The sequence below is a fragment of the Phoca vitulina genome, unplaced genomic scaffold (genome assembly GCF_004348235.1).
Source record: "Phoca vitulina isolate PV1807 unplaced genomic scaffold, GSC_HSeal_1.0 scaffold51, whole genome shotgun sequence".
Classification (NCBI taxonomy): Eukaryota; Metazoa; Chordata; class Mammalia; order Carnivora; family Phocidae; genus Phoca; species Phoca vitulina.
The window spans coordinates 5694894-5717642 of record NW_022589754.1 but is presented as its reverse complement, the minus strand read 5'-3'; the positions used below and the strand labels follow the sequence as shown (position 1 = coordinate 5717642).

At 37.2% G+C, this 22749-nt stretch overlaps 1 pseudogene across 1 annotated transcript; it reads left to right on the top strand.

Annotated features, from left to right (window-relative positions):
• Positions 1-17608: 17608 nt before the first annotated feature.
• LOC116621890 lies at positions 17609-18753 on the top strand (annotated as a pseudogene). Its single transcript, XR_004297485.1, has one exon. The product of XR_004297485.1 is annotated as a nucleoporin SEH1-like (transcript).
• Positions 18754-22749: the final 3996 nt, after the last annotated feature.

Genomic DNA, 22749 nt, shown 5'->3' with positions numbered 1-22749 from the left:
TATTGATTCTTTTTTTTTTAATGTGTGGATTTTATTTGGATTCTATTTCAACAAACTTAAAATGTATACACACATTTATGAGACAAGCCAGAAAATTTTAACAATGACCTGATATTTGATTATATTAAAGAATAATTGTTATTTTTAATGCTTTGAAATGGACTATGGTGTATTTAAAAAGCAGTCCTTATTTTTTTTAGAAATAAATACATGTATAATTATATATAAAATAACATGATGTCTTGGGTTCACTTTAAAATTAATACAATTAGAAAAAACTGAATGGATGTATATATGAAACATGTTTGCCCATATCCTAGTAATTATTGAAGCTAGATATTGTGCAATGAGGGTTAGTTACAGTATTATTTCTTCTTTTATGTTGGTTTTAAGTTGTTCATAATAAATGATTTTTAAAAATACTATTCCATTAGGATATAAAATTAAGTACGATTAAAAATATACATTCAATGAGAAAATGCAATAATTTATGACTATAAAAGTCAAGCTTTTAAATGATGATAGTGGATATCAAATCATAAGTTATTTAAATAATCTGGATCTATTTATAACAATGATAAACTGTTTTACTTAATATGCTAGTATAAACAACACACCAGAAGTAACAATATTAAAAATTGCTTGAAGTTGTTAATCAGTTTATTAGCTATCACAATTTTAAAATATCAGTTTTTTTCAGCTTTATTAAGGTATAATTGACAGATAAAATTATATATATTTAAAGTGCGCATGTGGTGATTTGATTTTCCAAAGAGGATATACAGATGGCCAACAGACACATGAAAAGATGCTCAAATCAGTGATCATCAGGGTGATACAAATAAAACTAAAATTCCGTATCACCCACACCTGTCCGAATAGCTAAAATCAAGAACACAAGAAACAATGGGTGTTGGCAAGGTTGTGGAGAAAGGGAAACCTTCCTGTGCTGTTGGTGGGAATGCAACATGGTGCACCCACTCTGGAAAACAGTATGGAGGTTCCTCAAAAGGTGAAAAACACAACTACCCTATGATCCAGCAATTGCACTACTGGGTATTTGCCCAAAGAATACAAAAACACTAATTCAAAAGGATACAAGCACCCTGATGTTTATGGCAACAATGTACATAATAGCCAAATTACGGAAAGAGCTCAGGTGTCCATCAACAGATGAATGGATAAAAAAGATGTGAGATATATACATATATATATATATGATGGAATAATACTCAGCCTTCAAACGAATGAAATCTTGCCATTTGCAATGACGGAGCTAGAGAGTATTATACTTAGTGAAATAAGTCAGCCAGAGAAAGACCAATGCTATATGATTTCACTCATATGTGGAATTTAAGAAACCAAACAAACGTAGGGAAAAAAAGAGTAAGAGAGGCAAACCAAGAAACAGATTTTTAACTATAGAGAACAAACTGATCATTAAGGGAGGGGAGGTGGGTGGAGGGATGTGTTAAATAGGTGATGGTGATTAAGGAGTGTACTTGTGATGAGCACCAGGTGTTATATGGAAGTGTTGAATCATTATATTGTACAAGTGAAACTATTACACTGTATGTTAACTAACAGGAATTTAAATAAAAACCTTAGAAGTAGGTGACTTAGCAAAGATTAACAGTGATGATCACCATCCTTTATAAGTCTGACATTATCATTCATACAGATGAGAAGATAGATAATTAGATCACATTCATATTGAAAATAGTGGAACACAGGAGTTTCATGAAAATAATAAAATAGAACTTTTTTATTAGGTTCAGATACTTGTATTTTATGATATGTAGAATACAACTTGTTACATTTTCCCCTTTATTTACTTATCAGCCAAACCAAAATAAGACAAAGGTAATATTTTCAAGATACTATATTAGTGTAGAAATAGTTGATTGGTGATTTCTGTTTTAGCACATTATGAAGATTTGTAGGGATTTAAGCCTATTTTACAGTGATTGGAATGACTAAATCAATCTATATTTCTATATTTTGATTGATATGTGTTAAGGTTCTCTAAATACTAGCCTTCCGGAAATAAATCTGTCAGAAATATCATGAATAAAACAGTTATTCAGCCACATCTGAAATTTTAGAAACAAGTCAGATAGACTAAATGGATTAAGTTACAGAAGGAGCATTTCTCAAAGCTTTATGAAAAGAAACTAACTTTAGAACTTTATAAGAAGCTTCTTAAAGGGATAGATTTCTAAACTCCAAGCACAAACCCATTGAATTAGAATCCCTGTTAGCAGAATGGCAAATCTGCATTTTTAACAATGATTTTTTAATGCATTTGAGTGCTTAAACAATGATCTTCAAACTTTTGCTCACATTACTCTTAAAAGAAATTTGGAAAATGGCTTTAGGGAGAAGGAAAGATGGCGAAGGAGTAGGGGACCCTATTTCAACTGGTCCCCGGAATTGAGCTGGATATCTACCAGACCACTCTGAGCACCCACGAAATCAGCATGAGATGTAAGAAGATAGATCTGGATCTCTACAAACAGAATATTGCAGGTGGTTGGTTTCGAGGTAGGAAGCGGGGAGCCGTGATTCTGTGGACAGATATCGGAAGATAAATGGCAGCAGGAGGGAGCCTGTCCATGGGGATCCTACACCACTGGTGAGTGACAGCCTCTCACGCTGGGGACAGGGCACAGACTCGCAGACCAGTAGCAGTGGGGAAAGGACTTTAGCAGCGGGGTCCCGCGAGTGCAGAGACGTGCCCTGACCTGGAGGCAGGACTGGGGCCACTGCGGAGGGGCGCATAACCCAGGCCGCTGCAGTTTATAGCAACACGGACAGAAACGGAAACAGTGTGGCCTGAAGAGCTCATTGAAGAAAAGACTGCGGTCTCTCTACTCTGAGGCAGAGGGTTGGAAACGGTCTCTTCTGCTCTGACTCATGGAAGAGACCTGGAAAGCCACCAGGGAAAGCCACCAGAGAATAAAAGCCCCCAAAACTGATTCCCACTGAGCCCATACCCCACCACACGGGGGCAGGGCAACTCCGCCCAAACAGGGTTGCCTGAGTAACAGTACAGCAGGCCCTTCTCCCAGAAGACAGGCTGGGAAAACAAGAGGCCAAAAACCCCAAGGTCCCAAGAAAACAGGTGCATCTTGCTTGGCTTCTGGTCAATAATTTGGACTCTATACATTCCCTCAAACACCCATCAACAGAATGACTAGGAGGAAGAACCCCCAAAATAGAAAAGACTCAGAGACCATGACTTATGCTGCAGATTTACAAATGGGTGCAGATATAACCAAGATGTTGGAGATGGAATTCAGGCTAGCAATTGTGAAGACAATAGCTAGAATGGAGAAATCAATTAATGGCAACATAGAGTCTCTAAGGGCAGAAATGAAAGCTGAATTGACAGAATTTAAAAATGGTATCAATGAGATCCAACCCAATCTAGATAATCTAACAGCTAGGGTAACTGAGGTAGAAGAACGAATTAGTGACCTGGAATACAATTTAATAGATAAAAAGGGAAAAGAGGAGGCCAGGGAAAAACAACTCAGAATCCATGAAAATAGAATCAGAGAAATAAGTGACAGCATGAAGCGTTCCAATGTCAGAATAATTGGAATCCCGGAGGGAGTGGAGAGACAGAGAGGACTAGAAGATGTATTTGAGCAAATCGTAGCTGAGAACTTCCCTAATCTGGGGAATGAAACAAACATCCGAGTCCTAGAGGCAGAGAGGACCCCTCCCAAGATCAAGGAAAACAGACCAACACCCTGGCATGTAATAGTAAACTTGCAAATCTTAGAACCAAGGAAACCATCTTAAGGGCAGTTAGGGGGAAGGGATTCCTTACGTACAGAGGGAGGAACATCAGAATAACGTCAGACCTATCCACAGAGACCTGGCAAGCCAGAAAAGCCTGGCAAGACATATTCAGGGTACTAAATGAGAAGAACATGCAGCCAAGAATACTTTATCCGGCAAGGTTTTCATTTAGAATGGATGGAGAGATGCAGAGCTTCCACGACCAACAGAAATTGAAAGAATATGTGACCACTAAGCCGGCCCTGCAAGAAATATTAAGGGGGGTTCTATAAAAGGAGAAAGACCCCAAGAGTGATCTACAACAGAAATTTACAGGGACAATCTATAAAAACAACGTCTTCACAGGCAACATGATGACAATGAATTCATATCTTTGAATAATCACTCTCAACATGAATGGCCTAAATGCTCCCATAAAACGGCACAGGGTTGCAGATTGAATAAAAAGACAGGACCCATCCATATGCTGTCTACAAGAGACTCATTTTGAACCTAAAGATACATCCAGACTGAAAGTGAAGGGGTGGAGATCAATCTTCCATGCCAGCGGACCTCAAAAGAAAGCTGAGGTAGCAATTCTTATATCAGACAAATTAGATTTTAAACTAAAGTCTGTAATTAGAGTCACAGAAGGACACTATATCATTCTTAAAGGGTCTATCCAACAAGAAGATCTAAGAATTGTAAATATCTATGCCCCCAACATAGGAGCAGCCATCTACATAAGCCAACTGTTAACCAAAGTAGAGTCATATTGATAACAATTTGTTAATTGTAGGAGACCTCAATAATCCCCTCTCAGCAATAGACAGATCATCTAAACAGAAAATCAACAAAGAGACAAGAGCTTTGAATGACACACTGGACCAGAAGGACCTCATAAATATATACAGAACATTTCACTCTAAAACAACAGAATACTCATTCTTCTCGAGTGCACATGGAACTTTCTCCAGAATAGACCACATACTGGGTCACAAATCAGGTCTCAACTGATACCAAAAGATTGAGGTTATTCCCTGCATATTCTCAGACCACAATGCTTTAAACCTGGAACTCAATCACAAGAAAAAATTTGGTAGAAATTCAAACACCTGGAAGCTAAAGACCACTCTGCTCAAGAATGTTTGGGTCAACCAGGAAATCAGAGGAGAACTTAAACAATTCATGGAAACCAATGAGAACGAAAACACATAGGTTCAAAACCTATGGGATACGGTAATGGCAGTCCTAAGGGGGAAATACATAGCCATCCAAGCCTCACTTAGAAAAATAGAAAAATCCCGAATTCACAAACTAACTCTACACCTTAAAGAACTAGAGAAAAAGCAACAAATGATGCCTAAGCCACACATTAGAAGAGAAATAATTAAGATTAGAGCAGAGATCAATGAATTAGAAACCATAAACACAGTAGATCAGATCAATGAAACTAGAAGTTGGTTCTTTGAAAGAATTAATACGATCGATAAACCACTGGCCAGACTTATCCAACAGAAAAGAGAAAGGACCCAAATTAATAAAATTATGAATGAAAGGAGAGAGATCACGACTAACACCAAGGAAATAGAAACAATTATTAGAAATTATTATCAACAACTATAGGCCAATAAACTGAGCAATCTGGATGAAATGGAGGCCTTCCTGGAAACCTATAAGCTGCCAAGACTGAAACAGGAAGAAATTGACAACCTGAATAGGCCAATAACCGGGAACGAGATTGAAGCAGTGATCAAAAACCTGCGAAAAACCAAGAGTCCAGGGCCTGATGGATTCCCTGGGGAATTCTACCAAACATTCAAAGAAGAAATAATACCTATTCTCCTGAAGCTATTTCAAAAAATAGAAACAGAAGGAAAACTGCCAAACTCATTCTGTGAGGCCAGCATTACCTTAATCCCCAAACCAGGCAAAGACCCCATCAAAAAGGAGAATTTCAGACCGATATCACTGATGAATATGGATTCCAAAATCCTTAACAAAATCCTAGCCAATAGGATCCAACAATACATTAAAAGGATCATCCACCACGACCAAGTGGGATTTATTCCCGGGATGCGAGGGTGGTTCAACATTCGCAAATCAATCAATGTGATAGAACACATTAATAAGAGGAGGGAGAAGAACCATATGGTCCTCTCAATTGATGCAGAAAAAGCGTTTGACAAAATACAACATCCTTTCCTGATTAAAACTCTTCAGAGTATAGGGATAGAGGGAACATTCCTCAAGTTCATAAAATCCATCTATGAAAAACGCACAGCGAATATCATCCTCAATGGGGAAAAGCTTTTCCCTTTCCCTTAAGATCAGGAACACGTCAAGGATGACCACTCTCGCCACTATTGTTCAACAGTACTAGAAGTCCTAGCAACAGCAATCAGACAACAAAAAGAAATAAAATGTGTTCAAATTGGCAAAGAAGAAGGCAAACTCTCTCTTTTTGCAGACGACATGATACTTTATGAGGAAAACCCAAAAGACTCCACCCCCAAATTACTAGAACTCATCCAGCAATTCAGTAATGTGGCAGGATACAAAATCAATGCACAGAAATCAGTTGCTTTCTTATACACTAAGAATGCAACTGTAGAAAGAGAAATTAGAGAAACGATTCCATTTACAATAGCACCCAAAACCATAAGATACCTCAGAATAAAACTAACCAAAGAGGTAAAATATCTATACTCTAGGAACTACAGAACACTCATGAAAGAAATTGAAGAAGACACAAAAAGATGGAAAAAATATTCCATGCTCAAGGATCGGAAGAATAAACATTGTTCAAATGTTTATGCTACCCAGAGCAATCTATACCTTCAATGCCATCCCGATCAAAATTCCAATGACAGTTTTCAAAGTGCTGGAACAAACAATCCTAAAATTTGTATGGAATCAGAATAGCCCCCGAATCGCCAAGGAAATTTTGAAAAAGAAAAACAAAGCTGGGGGCATCACATTGCCTGATTTCAAGTTATATTACAAAGCTGTGATCACCAAGACAGCATGGTCCTGGCACAAAAACAGACATTTAGACCAATGGAACAGAACAGAGAACCCAGATATGGACCCTCAACTCTATGGTCAAATAATCTTTGACAAAACAGGAAAAAACATGCAATGGAAAAAAGACAGTCTCTTTAGTAAATGGTGCTGGGAAAATTGGACAGCCACATGCAGAAGAATGAAACTCGACCATTCTCTAACACCATTCACAAAGATAAACTCAAAGTGGATGAAAGACCTCAATGTGAGACAGGAATCCATCAAAATCCTAGAGGAGAACATAGGCAGTAACCTCTTTGACATTGGCCACAGCCACTTCTTTCAAGACACATCTCCAAAGGCTAGTGAAACAAAAGCAAAAATGAACTGTTGGGACTTCATCAAGATAAAAAGCTTCTGCACAAAAAATGTTCATCATTAGCCATCAGGGAAATTCAAATCAAAATCACATCAAGATACCACCTTACACTAGTTAGAATGGCAAAAATGGACAGGGAAAGAAACAACAAATGTTGGAGAGGTTGTGGAGAAAGGGGAACCCTCTTACACTGTTGGTGGGAATGCAAACTGGTACAGCCACTTTGGAAAACAGTGTGGTGGTTCCTCAAAAATTTAAAAATAGAGGTACCTTATGACCCAGCTATTGCACTTTTGGGTATTTACCCCAAAGACACAGATGTAGTGAAAAGAAGGGCCATATGCACCCCAATGTTCATAGCAGCAATGTCCATAATAGCCAAACTGTGGAAAGAGCCGAGATGCCCTTCAACAGATGAATGGATAAAGAAAATGTGGTCCATATATGCAATGGATTATTACTCAACCATCAGAAAGGATGAATACCCAACTTTTACATCAACATGGATGGGACTGGAGGAGATTATGCTAATTGAAATAAGTCAAGGAGAGAAAGTCAATTATCATATGGTTTCACTTATTTGTGGAACATAAGGAATAGCATGGAGGACATTAGGAGAAGGAAGGGAAAAATAAGGGGGGGTGGAATTGGAGGGAGAGATGAACCATGAGAGAGTATGGACTCTGAGAGACAAACAGGGTTTTATAGGGGAGGGGGGAGGGGGATTGATTAGCCCAGTGATGGGTATTAAGGAGGGCACGTACTGCATGGAGCACTGGGTGTTATACGAAAACAATGGATCATGGATCACCACATCAAAAACTAACGATGTATTGTATGGTGACTGACACAACATAATAAAAAAAAAAGAAAGCAATTTGGAAAACCTATATTCTTGCACATTAGTTAATGTTTTCTTCAAAAAATTAAGCATTTTTTGTGGTCAGAATGTTGAAGATTCATTCTCAGAATATACCGAGTATACACTACAGTGGTATTAACTATAGTTTGATGATTGATGTATTGATTAACTTAATTGTGGTAATAATTTCACAATGTATATATCTATTTAATCATTTTGATGATTCTTTTGTTGTGCAAAAGCTTTTTAGTTTGATGTAGTGTCATTTATTTATTTTTGATTTTGTTTCTTGAGCTTATATGTGACATCCCAAGACCCATGTCAAGGAGTTTTTTCCCGTATGTTTCTTTCTAGGAGTTTCATGGTTTCAGGTCTTACCCTTAGGCCTTTAATACATTTTGAGTTAATTTTTATAAGTAGTGTAAGATTGAGGTCTAGCTTCATTCTTCCACATGTGAATATTCAATATCCCTAGCACTAAAGAGACTGTCTTTTCTCTATTGAGTATTCTCAGATGCCTTGTCAAATATTAGTTGATTGTATGTGCTTGGGTTTATTTCTGGGCTCTGTATTCTGTTCCACTGATCTTTTTGTTTTTATGCTGGTATTATACTGGTTTGATTACTATAGATTTATAGTATACCCAGAAATCAGGAAGTATGATGCCTCCTTCTATGTTGTTTCTTTTTTCCTCAGGGTTGCTTTGGCCATTCTGGGTCTTTGTGGTTCCATAGAAACTTGAGGATTGTTTTTTCTACTTCTGAAAAAATGCCATTGGAATCTTGATAAGAATGGCATTAAATCTATAGATGGTGTTTGGTAGTATGGACATTTTAACAATATTATTTCTTACAATTCATGGAAAAAGAATACATTTTCATTTATGTGTGTCTTCTTCAATTTGTTTCACCATTTTTGTAGTTTTTAGAGTAGACATTTTTCACTCCCTTGGTTAATTTTATTCCTAAGTATATTATTATTTTTGATGCTATTGTGAATTGGATAGTTTTCTTTATTCCTTTTTCAGATAATTCATTGTTAGTGTATAGAAATGCTACTGATTTTTGTATGTTAATTTTGTATTCTGCAACTTCACTAAATTTGATTATTGGTTCTAACAGTTTTTTGGTGAAGTCTTTAGTATTTTCTAAATGTAAAACTATGTCATCAGTAAATAGAGGTAATTTTACTTCTTCCTTTCTAGTTCTGATGCCTCTTATTTCTTTTTCTTGACTTTCTACCTTCCTTCACTTTCAGTCTCCATGTGTTTTTAAACCTAAAGAAAATCTTTTGTAAGCAGCATATTGATGAATGTTCAGTTTAAAATAATTATTCAGTCATTCTATGTCTTCTGATTAGAGAATTTAATCTATTTATGTTTAAAGTAATTGTTGATGAGTAAGAACTTACTATGCCATTTTGTTAATTGATTTTGGTTATTTTGTAGATCTATTGTTCCTTGTTTCTTATTCTGTTGTCTTTTTTTTTCTGTGTTTTGTTGCCTTGTGGTATCTGTATGCTTTGACATATTTATCATGTCCATTTGGGTAAATAATACCAGTTTTTCTTTGTGGTTACCATGGAGTTTAAATAAAGCATATTAAATTGTACATCCTATTTTATTCTTTTTAAAGATTTTATTTATTTACTTGAGAGAGAATGAGAGAGAGAGAGAGCATGAGAGTGGGGAGGGTCAGAGGGAGAAGCAGACTCCCTGTTGAGCAGGAAGCCTGGTGTGGAACTCGATCCTCAGACTCCAGGATCATGACCTGAGCTGAAGGCAGTTGCTTAACCAACTGAGGCACCCAGGTGCCCTTTACATCCTATTTTAAACAAACAACTTCAACAGTACCTTTTGAAGCACTGGGTACTAATTCTTTAGTCGCTTGAAAATAGAGTGACTAGATAACATTACAATCCTTCTTGAGCCAAACCTTACATAATGGCTTCTCTATTTTGTTTGTCAATATGTTAAATTTAAAGTCACTAGTGCCAAAGGATATGAGCAGGCAATTTACAGAATTAAAATGCAACTTGAAGAGGATGAAAAAATGGTGGAGGAGTTGGGGATCCTATTCCAACCAGTCCCCTTAATTGAGCTGTATATCTACCAGATCACTCTGAGCACCCATGAAATTAGACTGAGATGTATGAAGATAGATCTGGATCTCTACAAACAGAATATCGCAGGGGGTTGGTTTCAAGTTATGAAGCGGGAAGCCGTGATTCCAAGGGCAGATATCTGAAGTTAAATGGAAGGGGGAGGGAGCCGTTGGGATCCTGCATTGCTGGTGTGTGAAAGCCTCCCGCATTGGGGATGGGGCACAAACTCACAGACCGGTAGCAGTGGGGAAAGGACTTTAGGACACCACCCCCCCAGACTGAAACCCAGAGCAGCAGGGCTACACCTGTGAGCTGGGGTCAGCTGGCAGTTATAGAAGCACAAAGGGCAGAGACATGCCCTACATGGAGGCAAGGACTGGGAGCACTTCTGAGGAGTGCACAACCCAGGACCCTGCAGTTATTAGCAGCACGGACAGAAACAGAGATAGTGTGGCCTGGAGAGTTCACGGAAGAACAGACTGCAATCTCTCTGCTCTGAGGCAGAGGGCTGGAAATGTTCTCTTCTGCTCTGTCTTGCAGAAGAGATGTGGAAAGTTGCCAGAGAACAAAAGCCCCCCAAAACGTGTTTTCACTGAGCCCGTCTCCCCCCACAGGGTGCAGGGCAACTCTGTCCAAACAGGGTTGCCTAAATAACAGCATGGCAGGCCCCTCCCCCAGCAGACAGACTGTGAGAAAAAGAGGCCGACAACCCTAAGGTCCCTATAAAACAGGTACAACTTGCTTGGGTTGTGGTCAATAATTTGGACTCTGTACATTCCCTCAACCACCCCTCAACAGAATGACTAGGAGGAAACCCTAAAATAAGAAAGACACAGAGATTGTGACTTCTGATATAAATTTACAAATGGATGTAGATATAACGAAGATGTCAGAAATGGACTTCAGGGTAACAGTTATGAAGACAATAGATACAATGGAGAAACTGATAATGGTAACATAGAGTCTCTAAGGGCAGAAATGAAAGCTGAACTGGCAGAATGTAAAAATGTTACCAGTGAGATCCAATCTACTCTAGATAGTCTAACAGCTAGGGTAAATGAGGCAGAAGAACAAACTAGTGATCTAGAAGACAAATTGATAGAAAAAAAGGAGAAAGAGGAGGCCTGGGAGAAACAGCTTAAAATCCATGAAAACAGAATTAGAAAAATAAGTGACACCATGAAACATTCCAATTTCAGAATTATTGGGGTCCCTGACGGGGTGGAGAGAGAGAGAGAGAAGACTAAAAGATATATTTGAGCAAATCGTAGCTGAGAACTTCCCTAATCTGGGGAATGAAACAAACATTCGAGTCCTAGAGACAGAGAGGACTCCTCCAAAGATCAAGGAAAACAGACCAACGCCCCGGCAAGTGATAGTAAAACTCACAAATCTTAGAACCAAGGGAACCATCTTAGAGGCAGTTAGGGGGAAGAAATTCCCTATGTACAGAAAGAGGAACATCAGAATAACATCAGAACTATCCACAGAGACCTGGCAAGCCAGAAAGGCCTGGCAAGACATATTCAGGGTACTAAACAAGGAGAACATGTAGCCAATAATATTTTATCTGGCAAGGCTGTCATTTAGAATGGATGGAGAGATGCAGAGCTTGCACGACCGGCAAAAACTGAAAGAATAGGTGACCACCAAGCTGGCCCTGCAAGAAATATTAAGGGGGGTTCTATAAAAGGAGAAAGACCCCAAGAGTGATATACAACAGAAATTTACAGAGACAATCTATAGAAACAAGCACTTCCTAGGCAACATGATGACAACAAATTCACATCTTTCAATAATCACTCTCAATGTGAACGGCCTAAATGCTCCCATAAAACAGCACAGGGTTGCAGATTGGATAAAAAGACAGGACCCATCCATATGCTGCCTACAAGAGCCTCATTTTGAACCTAAAGATACATCCAGACTGAAAGTGAAGGTATGGAGATCCATCTTCCATGCCAACGGACCTCAAAAGAAAGCAGGGGTAGAAATTCTTAGACAAATCAGATTTTCTTCTAAAGCCTGTAGTTAGAGACACAGAAGGACACTATATCATTCTTAAAGGGTCTATCCAACAAGAAGATCTAACACTTGTAAATATCTATGCCCCCAACATGGGAGCAGCCATCTACATAAGCCAACTGTTAACCAAAATAAAGAGTCATATTCATAATAATATGTTAATTGTAGGAGACCTCAATACTCCACTCTCAGGAATAGACAGATCATCTAAACAGAAAATCAACAAAGAAACAAGAGCTTTGAATGATACACTGGACCAGATGGACCTCATGGATATTTACAGAACATTCCACCCTAAAACAACAGAATACTCATTCTTCTCAAACGCACACAGAACTTTCTCCAGAACAGACAACATACTGGGTCACAAATCAGGTCTCAACCGATACCAAAAGACTGAGATTATTCCCTGCATTTTCTCAGACCATAATGCTTTAAAACTGGGACTCAATCACAAGAAAAAATGAGGAAGAAATTCAAGCACTTGGAAGCTAAAGACCACTCTGCTCAAGAATGTTTGGGTCAACCAGGAAATCAAAGGAGAACTTAAACAATTCATGTAAATCAATGAGAACAAAAACACATTGGTCCAAAACCTATGGGATACTGTAAAGGCGGTCCTAAGGGGGAAATACATAGCCATCCTAGTTCCACTCAAAAAAAAATAGAATAATCCTGTATTCACCAACTAAATTTACACCTTAAAGAACTGGAGAAAAAGCATCAAACAACGCCTAAGCCACACATTAGAAGAGAAATAATTAAGAGTAGAGCAGAAATCAATGAATTACAAACCAGAAATAAAACAGAGCCCATCAACAAAACTAGAAGCTTGTTCCTTGAAAAAATTAAGAAAATCGATAAACCGCAGGCCAGACTTATCCAAAAGAAAAGAGATAGGACCCAAATTAATAAAATTATGAATGAAAGGAGAGAGATCACGACTAACACCAGGGAAATAGAAACAATTATTAGAAATTATTATCAACAACTATAGGCCAATAAATCAAGCAACCTGAATGAAATGGAGGCCTTCCTGGAAACCTATAAGCTGCCAAGACTGAAACAGGAAGAAACTGACAACCTGAATAGGCCAATAACCAGTAACGAGATTGAAGCAGTGATCAAAAACCTGCGAAAAACCAAGAGTCCAGGGCCTGATGGATTCCCTGGGGAATTCTACCAAACATTCAAAGAAGAAATAATACCTATTCTCCTGAAGCTGTTTCAAAAAATAGAAACACAGGGAAAGTTTCCAGACTCATTCTATGAGGCCAGCATTACCTTAATCCCCAAAGCAGGCAAAGACCCCATCAAGAAGGAGAATTTCAGACCGATATCACTGATGAATATGGATTCCAAAATTCTCAAGAAAACCTTAGCTAATAGGATCCAACAGTATATTAAAAGGATCATCCACCACAACCAAGTGGGATTTATCCCTGGGATGCAAGGGTGGTTCAACATTCGCAAATCAATCAATGTGATAGAGCACATTAATAAGAATAGAGAGAAGAACCATATGGTCCTCTCAATTGATGCAGAAAAAGCATTTGACAAAATACAGCATCCTTTCCTGATTAAAACTCTTCAAAGTGTAGGGATAGAGGGAACATTCTTCAAGTTCATAAAATCCACATATGAAAAACCCACAGCAAGTATCATCCTCAATGGGAAAAGCTGAGAACCTTTCCTTTAAGATCAGGAACATGACAAGGATGCCCACTCTGGTCACTATTTTTCAATATAGTACTAGAAGTCCTAGCTACAGCAATCAGACAACAAAAAGAAATAAAAGGTATTCAAATTGGCAAAGAAGAAGTCAAACTCTCTCTTTTCACAGACGACATGATACTTTATGTGGAAGACCCAAAAGACTCCACCCCCAAATTACTAGAACTCATCCAGCAATTCAGTAATGTGGCAAGATACAAAATCAATGCACAGAAATCAGTTGCTTTCTTATACACTAACAATGCAACTGTAGAAAGAGAAATTAGAGAATCTATTCCATTTACAATAGCACCAAAATATAATAAGATACCTTGGAATAAACCTATCCAAAGAGGTAAAGGATCTGTAGTCTAGGAACTACAGAACACTCATGAAAGAAATTGAAGAAGACACAAAAAGATGTTAAAATATTCCATGCTCATGGATCGGAAGAATAAACATTGTTAAAATGTCTATGCTACCCAGAGCAATTTATACCTTCAATGCCATCCCAATCAAAATTCCAATGACATTTTTCAAAGTGCTGGAACAAACAATCCTAAAATTTGTATGGAATCAGAAAAGCCCCCAAATCGCCAAGGAAATGTTGAAAAAAAAAACAAAACTGGGGGCATCACGTTGCCTGATTTCAAGCTATATTACACAGCTGTGATCACCAAGAAAGCATGGTCCTGGCACAAAAACAAACATATAGACCAATGGAACAGAATAGAGAACCCAGATATGGACCTTCAACTCTATGGTCAAATAATCTTTGACAAAGCAGGAAAAAACATGCAATGGAAAAAAGACAGTCTCTTCAATAAATGGTGCTGGGAAAATTGGACAGCCATATACAGAAGAATGAAACTTGAACATCGTCTAACACCATACACAAAGATAAACTCAAAATGGATGAAAGACCTAAATGTGAGACAGGAATTCATCAAAATCCTAGAGGAGAACATAGGCAGTAACCTCTTTGACATTGGCCACAGCCACTTCTTTCAAGATACATCTCCAAAGGCAAGTGAAAGAGAAGCAAAAATGAACTTTTGAGACTTCATCAAGATAAAAAGCTTCTGCACAGCAAAGGAAACAGTCAACAAAACAAAGAGGCAACCCACAGAATGGGAGAAGATATTTGCAAATGACACTACAGACAAAAGGCTGGTATCCAAGATCTATAAAGAACTTCTCAAACTCAACACCCAAAAATCAAATAATCAAGTCAAAAAATGGTTGAAGACATGAACAGACACTTCTCCAAAGAAGACATACAAATGGCTAATAGACATATGAATAAATGTTCATCATCATTAGCCATCAGGGAAATTCAAATCAAAACTACATTGATATACCACCTTACACCAGTTAGAATGGCAAAAATTACATGGCAAAGAACGACAAATGTTGGAGAGGTTGTGGAGAAAGGGGAACCCTCTTACACTGTTGGTGGGAATACAAATTGGTACAGCCTCTTTGGAAAACTGTGGAGGTGCCTCAAAAATTGAAAATAGACGTACCCTATGACCCAGCATTTGCACTTCTTGGTATTTACCCCAAAGACACAGATGTAGTGAAAAGAAGGGCCATATGCACCCCAATGTTCATAGCAGCAATGTCCAACTATAACCAAACTGTGGATAGAGCTGAGATGCCCTCAAGAGACCAATGGATAAAGAAGATGTGGTCCATATATACAATGGAATATTACTCAGCCATCAGAAAGGATGAATACCCAACTTTTACATCGACATGGATGGGACTGGAGGAGATTATGCTAAGTGAAATAAGTCAAGCAGAGAAAGTCAATTATCATATGGTTTCACTTATTTGTGGAACATAAAGAATAACATGGAGGACATTAGGAGAAGGAAGGGAAAAATGAAGTGGGAGATGAACCATGGAGACTATGATCTTCGAGAAAGAAACTGAGGGTTTTAGAGGGGAGAGGGGGTGGGGGGATTGGTGAGCCTGCTGATGGGCATTAAGGAGGGCACATATTGCATCAAGTACTGGGTGTTATATGCAAACAATGAATCATGGAACACTACATCAAAAACTAATGATGTACTGTATGGGTGACTAACATAACATAATAAAATGAAATTAAAATAAAAGATACACACAGACAGAAAGTGAAGAGATGAAAAGAATTACCTTATAATGTAAGCAAAAAAATAATTAAAGCCAGGGTAGCAATACGTACATCAGACAAAATGAACTTTAAAACACAAACTGTAACAAGAGACAAAGAAGGCCACTGCATAATAATAAAGAGAACAATCCAATAGGAGAATATAACATTTATAAATATTTATGCACCCAACATTGAAGCACCTAAATACGTAAAGCAAATATTAAAAGACATAAAGGAAGAGATTAATGTTAATAAAATAAAAGCAGGGGACTTTAACACCCCACTTATATCAATGGATAGATCATCCAGGTAGATAGCCAATGAGGAAACAATCTTTAAATGACACTTTAGAGCAGGTAAACTTAATGGATATATACAGAACTTTCCATCCAAAAACAACAGAATGCACATTCTTTTCACATGTGCATGAAACTTTCTCCAGAATAGATCACATATTAGGTCACAAAACAAGTATCAATAAATTAAAAAAAATTGAAGATATACCATGCATCATTTTTAACCACAACAGCATAAATGTAGAAATTGATCACAAGAACGAACCTGGAAAAACAAACATGTATAGGCTAAACAGCATGTTACTAAACAACCAATGGGTCAACAATGAAATCAAACAAGAAATAAAAAAAAAAAAAAATACCTAGAAGGAAGGGAATGTACAATGGTTAAAAATCTTTCAAATTCAGTAATAGAAGTTTTAAGAAGGGGTCGCCTGGGTCGCTCAGTCATTAAGTGTCTGCCTTCAGCTCAGGTCCTGGTCCCAGGGTCCTGGGATTGAGCTCTGTATCAGGTTCCCTACTTGGCGGAAAGCCTGCTTCTCCCTCCCCCACTCCCCCTGCTTGTGTTCCTTCTCTCGCTTTGTCTCTCTTTGTCAAATAAATAAATAAAGTCTTAAAAAAATGTATCCAAAGATGTCATAAAAGGGAAATATATAGCAATACAGGCCTACCTCAAAAAATAACAAAACAATCAAATAAGCAATCTAACGTTATACCTAAAGGAACTAAAAAAAAAAAAAAAAATCGCAAGATGAGTAGAAGGAAGAAAATAATAAATATTGGGGTGCCTGGATGGCTCAGATGGTTAAGCATCTGCCTTTGGCTCAGGTCATGATCTCCATGTCCTGGGATAGAGCCCCACATCGGGCTCCCAGCTCAATGGGGAGTCTGTTTCTCCCTCTACCTTTACCTCTCCCCCTGCTTGTGCACTCTCTCCCTCCCTCTTTCTCTCTCAAATGAATAAATAAAATCTTTAAAAAAGAAAATAATAAAGATTACAACACAAGTAAATGACAGAGACTAAAACCAAACCAAACCAAAGAAAAGATCAGTGAAACCAAGAAAGATAAACAAAATTGATAAATCCTCATGTCAATATCCCTAATGAATACAGATGCAAAAGTCATCAACAAAACATTAGCAAACAGGCAGCGCGGGTTGCGCACGGAGGTCACGCGCGGTGCGCGCCCTGTTGGCTGCAGGGTCCTGGTGGGCTGCGGTCCCCCCACCTCGGGGCCGCCCTCTTCGGTGGTTGGAGGGGCAGACAGAGGAGGCGCGGCCAGATGGAAGCCATGTTAGTGGCGCGCCACATCGCAGCGGACCATAAAGATCTCATCCATGATGTCTCTTTAGACTTCCATGGGTGACCTGCTCCAGCGACCAGAGCGTCAAGGTCTGGGATAAAAGTGAAAGTGGGGATTGGCATTGTACCGCTAGCTGGAAGACACATAGTGGACCTGTGTGGCATGTGACATGGGCCCATCCTGAATTTGGACAGGTTTTGGCTTCTTGTTCTTTTGACTGAACAGCTGCTGTGTGGGAAGAAATAGTAGGAGAATCAAATGATAAACTTTGAGGACAGAGTCATTGGGTTAAGAGGACAACTCTAGTGGATGGCAGAACATCCGTTACCGATGTGAAATTTGCTCCTAAACACATGGGTCTTTGTTAGCAACCTGTTCGGCAGATGGTATAGTAAGAATATATGAGGCGCCAGATGTTATGAATCTCAGCCAGTGGTCTCTGCAGCATGAGATTTTATGTAAGCTAAGCTGTAGTTGTATTTCTTGGAACCCTTCAAGTTCTCATGCTCATTCCCCCGTGATAGCTGTAGGAAGTGATGACAGTAGTCCAAATGCAATGGCCAAGGTTCAGATTTTCGAATATAATGAAAATACCAGGAAACATGCAAAAGCTGAAACCCTCATGACAGTCACAAATCCTGTACATGACATTGCCTTTGCTCCAACCTTAGGAAGATCTTTCCATATTCTAGCCATAGCAACCAAAGATGTGAGGATTTTTACATTAAAGCCTGTGAGGAAAGAACTTACTTCTTCTGGTGGGCCCACAAAATTTGAAATCCATATAGTGACTCAGTTTGATAATCATAATTCCCAGGTCTGGCGAGTGTGTTGGAATATAACAGGAACAGTGCTAGCATCTTCAGGAGATGATGGCTGTGTAAGATTGTGGAAAGCTAATTATATGGACAATTGGAAGTGTACTGATATTTTGAAAGGTAATGAGAGTCCTGTCAATGGGGATTCTCAGCAGGGAAACTCAAATCCTTCCCTGGGTTCAAATATCCCAAATCTTCAAAATTTATTAAATGGATCTTCTTCTGGAAGAAAGCACAGCTGAGTACCAGCTAACTGGAGTAACTTTGCTGTTTTGCTGCTTGTTGCATGCACACAAGAATGGAAAGCAAGCTCCTTTTCCCCTTCCGCAGCGCCTTTTGACCTCTCCCAATATACACCAGCAGCCTGCTTACTACTAAATGCAATCCAAAAGGCCTTTAAAAGTCCAGTGTATTTCATTTTTTTTGTACTAGCCAGTTTATTGACACTATTTGAAGCTTTTGAAATATAAATGGAAAGGCTTTTTGTTGAGACATTGTCACCAAATCAATTTTTTGAAATGTTCCTGAAATTAACATGGGTTTTAAAATTAAAAGGATTGTTACTATCCTTATAAGTAGTTGGGAGGAGGGAAAATATAACTTTATTCCATTTGGAGAACATAGGCTTATTTCTTTTGTTTTCTAAACAGTAAGCTAAAATGATAAATTTTTATAATTTTAATTTGAAGGTTGAATAAATATTTTTCATAAAGATAAAAAATATTAGCAAATAGCATTCAACAATATATTAAAAGATTATTTACCATGATTAACTTAGATTTCTTCCAAGGATGCAAAGGTGGTTCGATAGTCACAAATTAATCAATGGATTACACCACATCTACAAAACAAAAGATAAAAAATGATTATTTCAATAAAACAATGATTATTTCAATAAATGCAAAAGTGCTATACACACAAACAAAATATTACTCAGCCATCAAAAAGAATGAAATCTTGCCATTTGCAACAACATGGATGGAGTTAGAGAGTATTATGCTTAGCGAAATAAGTCACTCAGAGAAAGACAAATACCATATGATTCCACCCATATGTAGAATTTAAGAAACAAAACAGATGAACATAAGGGAGGGGAAGGAAAAATAAAATAAGATAAAAACAGAGAGGGGGGCAAACCATAAGAGACTCTTTAACTATAGGGAACAAACAGGGATGCTGCAGGGGAGGGGTGTGGACAGATGGGGTAATTGGGTTATGGACATTAAGGAGGGCACTTGATGTAATGAACACTGGGTGTTACATGCAACTTCTGAATCACTAAATTCTACCACTGAAACTAATAATACACTATATGTTAACTAACTTGAATTTAAACAAAATCTTAAAAAAAGAAAATTCTGAACATTCCACCAGGAAACTACTAGAAGTAATAAATGAATTCAATAAAGTTGCAGGATTCAAAATTAATACCCAGAAATCATTAGTGCTTCTAAACACTAATAACAAAGTAGCACAAAGTGAAATTAAGAAAACAATTCCATTTAGAATTGCACACAAGCACAAAATATCTAGGAAGACAATTAACCAGGGAAGTGAAAAACCTGTACATGGAAAACTATAAAACATTAATGAAAAAAATTGAAGATGACACAAATTGAAAGATATTCAGTGCTCATGGATTGTAAGAATCAGTATTGTTAAAGTATTTATACTACCCAAATCAATTTAGAGATTTAATGAAATCCTTATCAAAATACTAACACCATTTTTCACAAAAGTAGAAGAAATAATAATAATCTGTGGGCCACCTGGGTGGCTCAGTCAGTTAAGTGTCTGCCTTCAGCTCAGGTCATTGTCTCAGGGTCCTGGGCTCGAGCCCCACATTAGGCTCTCTGCTCAGCGAGGACTCTGCTTCACTCTTTATCTCTGTGCTCATGCTCTCTCCTTCTCTCTCTCTCTCAAATAAATAAATAAATAAATCTTTAAAAAAATAATAATTTGTATGGAACCAATACCATACACTTTTGACTACTACCTGTAACAAACAAATGGAACAGAATAGAGAGCCCAGAAATAAACTCATGCTTATAAAGTCAATTAATCTATGACAAAAAAAGCAAGAATATACAATGGGGAAAAGAAAGTCTCTTCAACAAAAGATGCTGGCAAACTGGGCAGTTGCATGCAAAAGAATAAAACTGGACCACTTTGTTACACCATACACAAAAATAAACAAAATGGATTAAAGATGTAAATGTGAGACCTGAAAACATAAAACTCTTAGAAGATAACCTAAGCAGTAATTTGTTTGATATTGTCTTCACAAATATTTTTCTAGATCTGCCTCCTTTGACAAGGGAAACAAAAGAAAATTAAACTATTGGGACTACACCAAAATAAAAAGCTTTTGCAGGATGAAGGAAACCATCAAGAAACAGAAAGGCAACCTTCTTAATAGGAAAAGATATTTGCAAATGATATATCTGATAATAGGTTAATTTCTAAAATATATAAAGAACTTATACAACTCAACACCAAAATAAAAAGAAAAGAAAAAAACAATCTGAATAAAAAATGGGTAGGGACATGAATAGACATTTTTCCAAAAAAATATATACAGATGACTAACAGACATATGAAAAGATTCTCAATATCACTCATCATCAGGGAAATGTAAATCAAATCTACAATGAGATACCACCGCATACCTGTCAGAATGACTAAAATAAAAAACACAAGAAACAACAGGTGTTGGTGAGGATATGGAGAACCCTTGTGCACTGTTGGTAGGAATGTAAACTGGTGCGCTCACTGTGGAAGATAGGATGACATTTCCTCAAAAAATTAAAAATAGAATTTACATGTAATCCAGTAACCTTACTACTAGGTATTTATGCAGAGAAAATGAAAACACTAATTTGAAAGGATATATGCACCCCTATGTTTATTGAAGCATTATTGACAATAGCCAAGATAAAGAAGCAACTCAAATGTCCATCCATAGATGAGTGGATAAAGATGTGGTGTATATATATGCAATAGAATATTACTAAGCTTTAAAAAATGAAGTCTTGTCATTTGCAACAACATAAATGGACCTAAAAGATATAATGCTAAGCAAAATAAGTCAGTCAAAGAAAAATTAGTATCATATTATTTCACTCATATGTGGATTTTAAGAAACACAAAACGAACAAACAAGAATTAAGAGAGACATAAAACCAGACTCTTAAATACATAGAAAATTTGTTGGTTGCAAGAGGGTAGGTGAGTGGGGGGAAGGGTGAAATTGATAAAGAGGATCAAGTGTACTTTTATATAGTACTGAGTAATGTATATTTCTAGTACTCAGCACTGAGTAATGTATATAATTGTTGAATCATTATATTGTACACATGAAAATATTATAATACTGTATGTTAATTATACTTCAATAAAACCATGTAAAAAATTGTATGGAACTATGAAAGACCCCAAATGGTCAAAGCAATCATAAGAAAGAAAACACAGCTGGATATATCACAATTCTAGTTTTCAAAATAAACTACAAAAACAATATGGTACTGACACAAAAACAGACACATAGATTAATGGAATAGAATAGAGAGCCTAGAAAGAATCCCATGCTTATATGATTAATTAATTTATGACAAGGGAGGCAAGAACATACAATGGAGAAAAGACAGTCTCTTCAGCAAATTGTGCTGGGAAAACTGGACAGCTTTATGTAAAAGAATAAAACTGGACCACTTTTTAACACCATGCACAAAAATAAACTCAAAGTAGATTAAAGACATTAAAGTGAAAACAAACTATAAAAATTCTAGAAAGAAATATAAGCAGTAGTTTTTTTGACATTGGCCATAGCAACATTTTCCCAATATGTCTCCTAAGACAAGAGATACAAAAGCAAAAATAAACTATTGGGACTACATCAAAATAAAAAGCTTTTGCACAGCAAGTGAAACCATCAACAAAACAAAAAGATAACATACTGAATGGGAAAATGTTACTGTAAATGATATATGTGATAAGAAGTTAATATACAAGATATATAAAGTACTTAAACAATTAAACACACACACACACACACACACACACAAATCTGATTTAAAAATGGGCAGAGGACCTTAATAGACTTAATTTTCCCAAAGAAGACATCCACGTGTCCAAACAGACACATGAAAAGATACTCAACATCACTAGTCATGTGGAAAAGTAAGCAAAAACCACAATTAGTTCTCACTTTATGCCTTTCAGAATGGCTAAAATAATAATAATAAAAAGAACAAATAACAAGTGTTGGCAAGAATGTGGAGAAAAGGAAAACCTTGTGCACTGTTGGGGAGA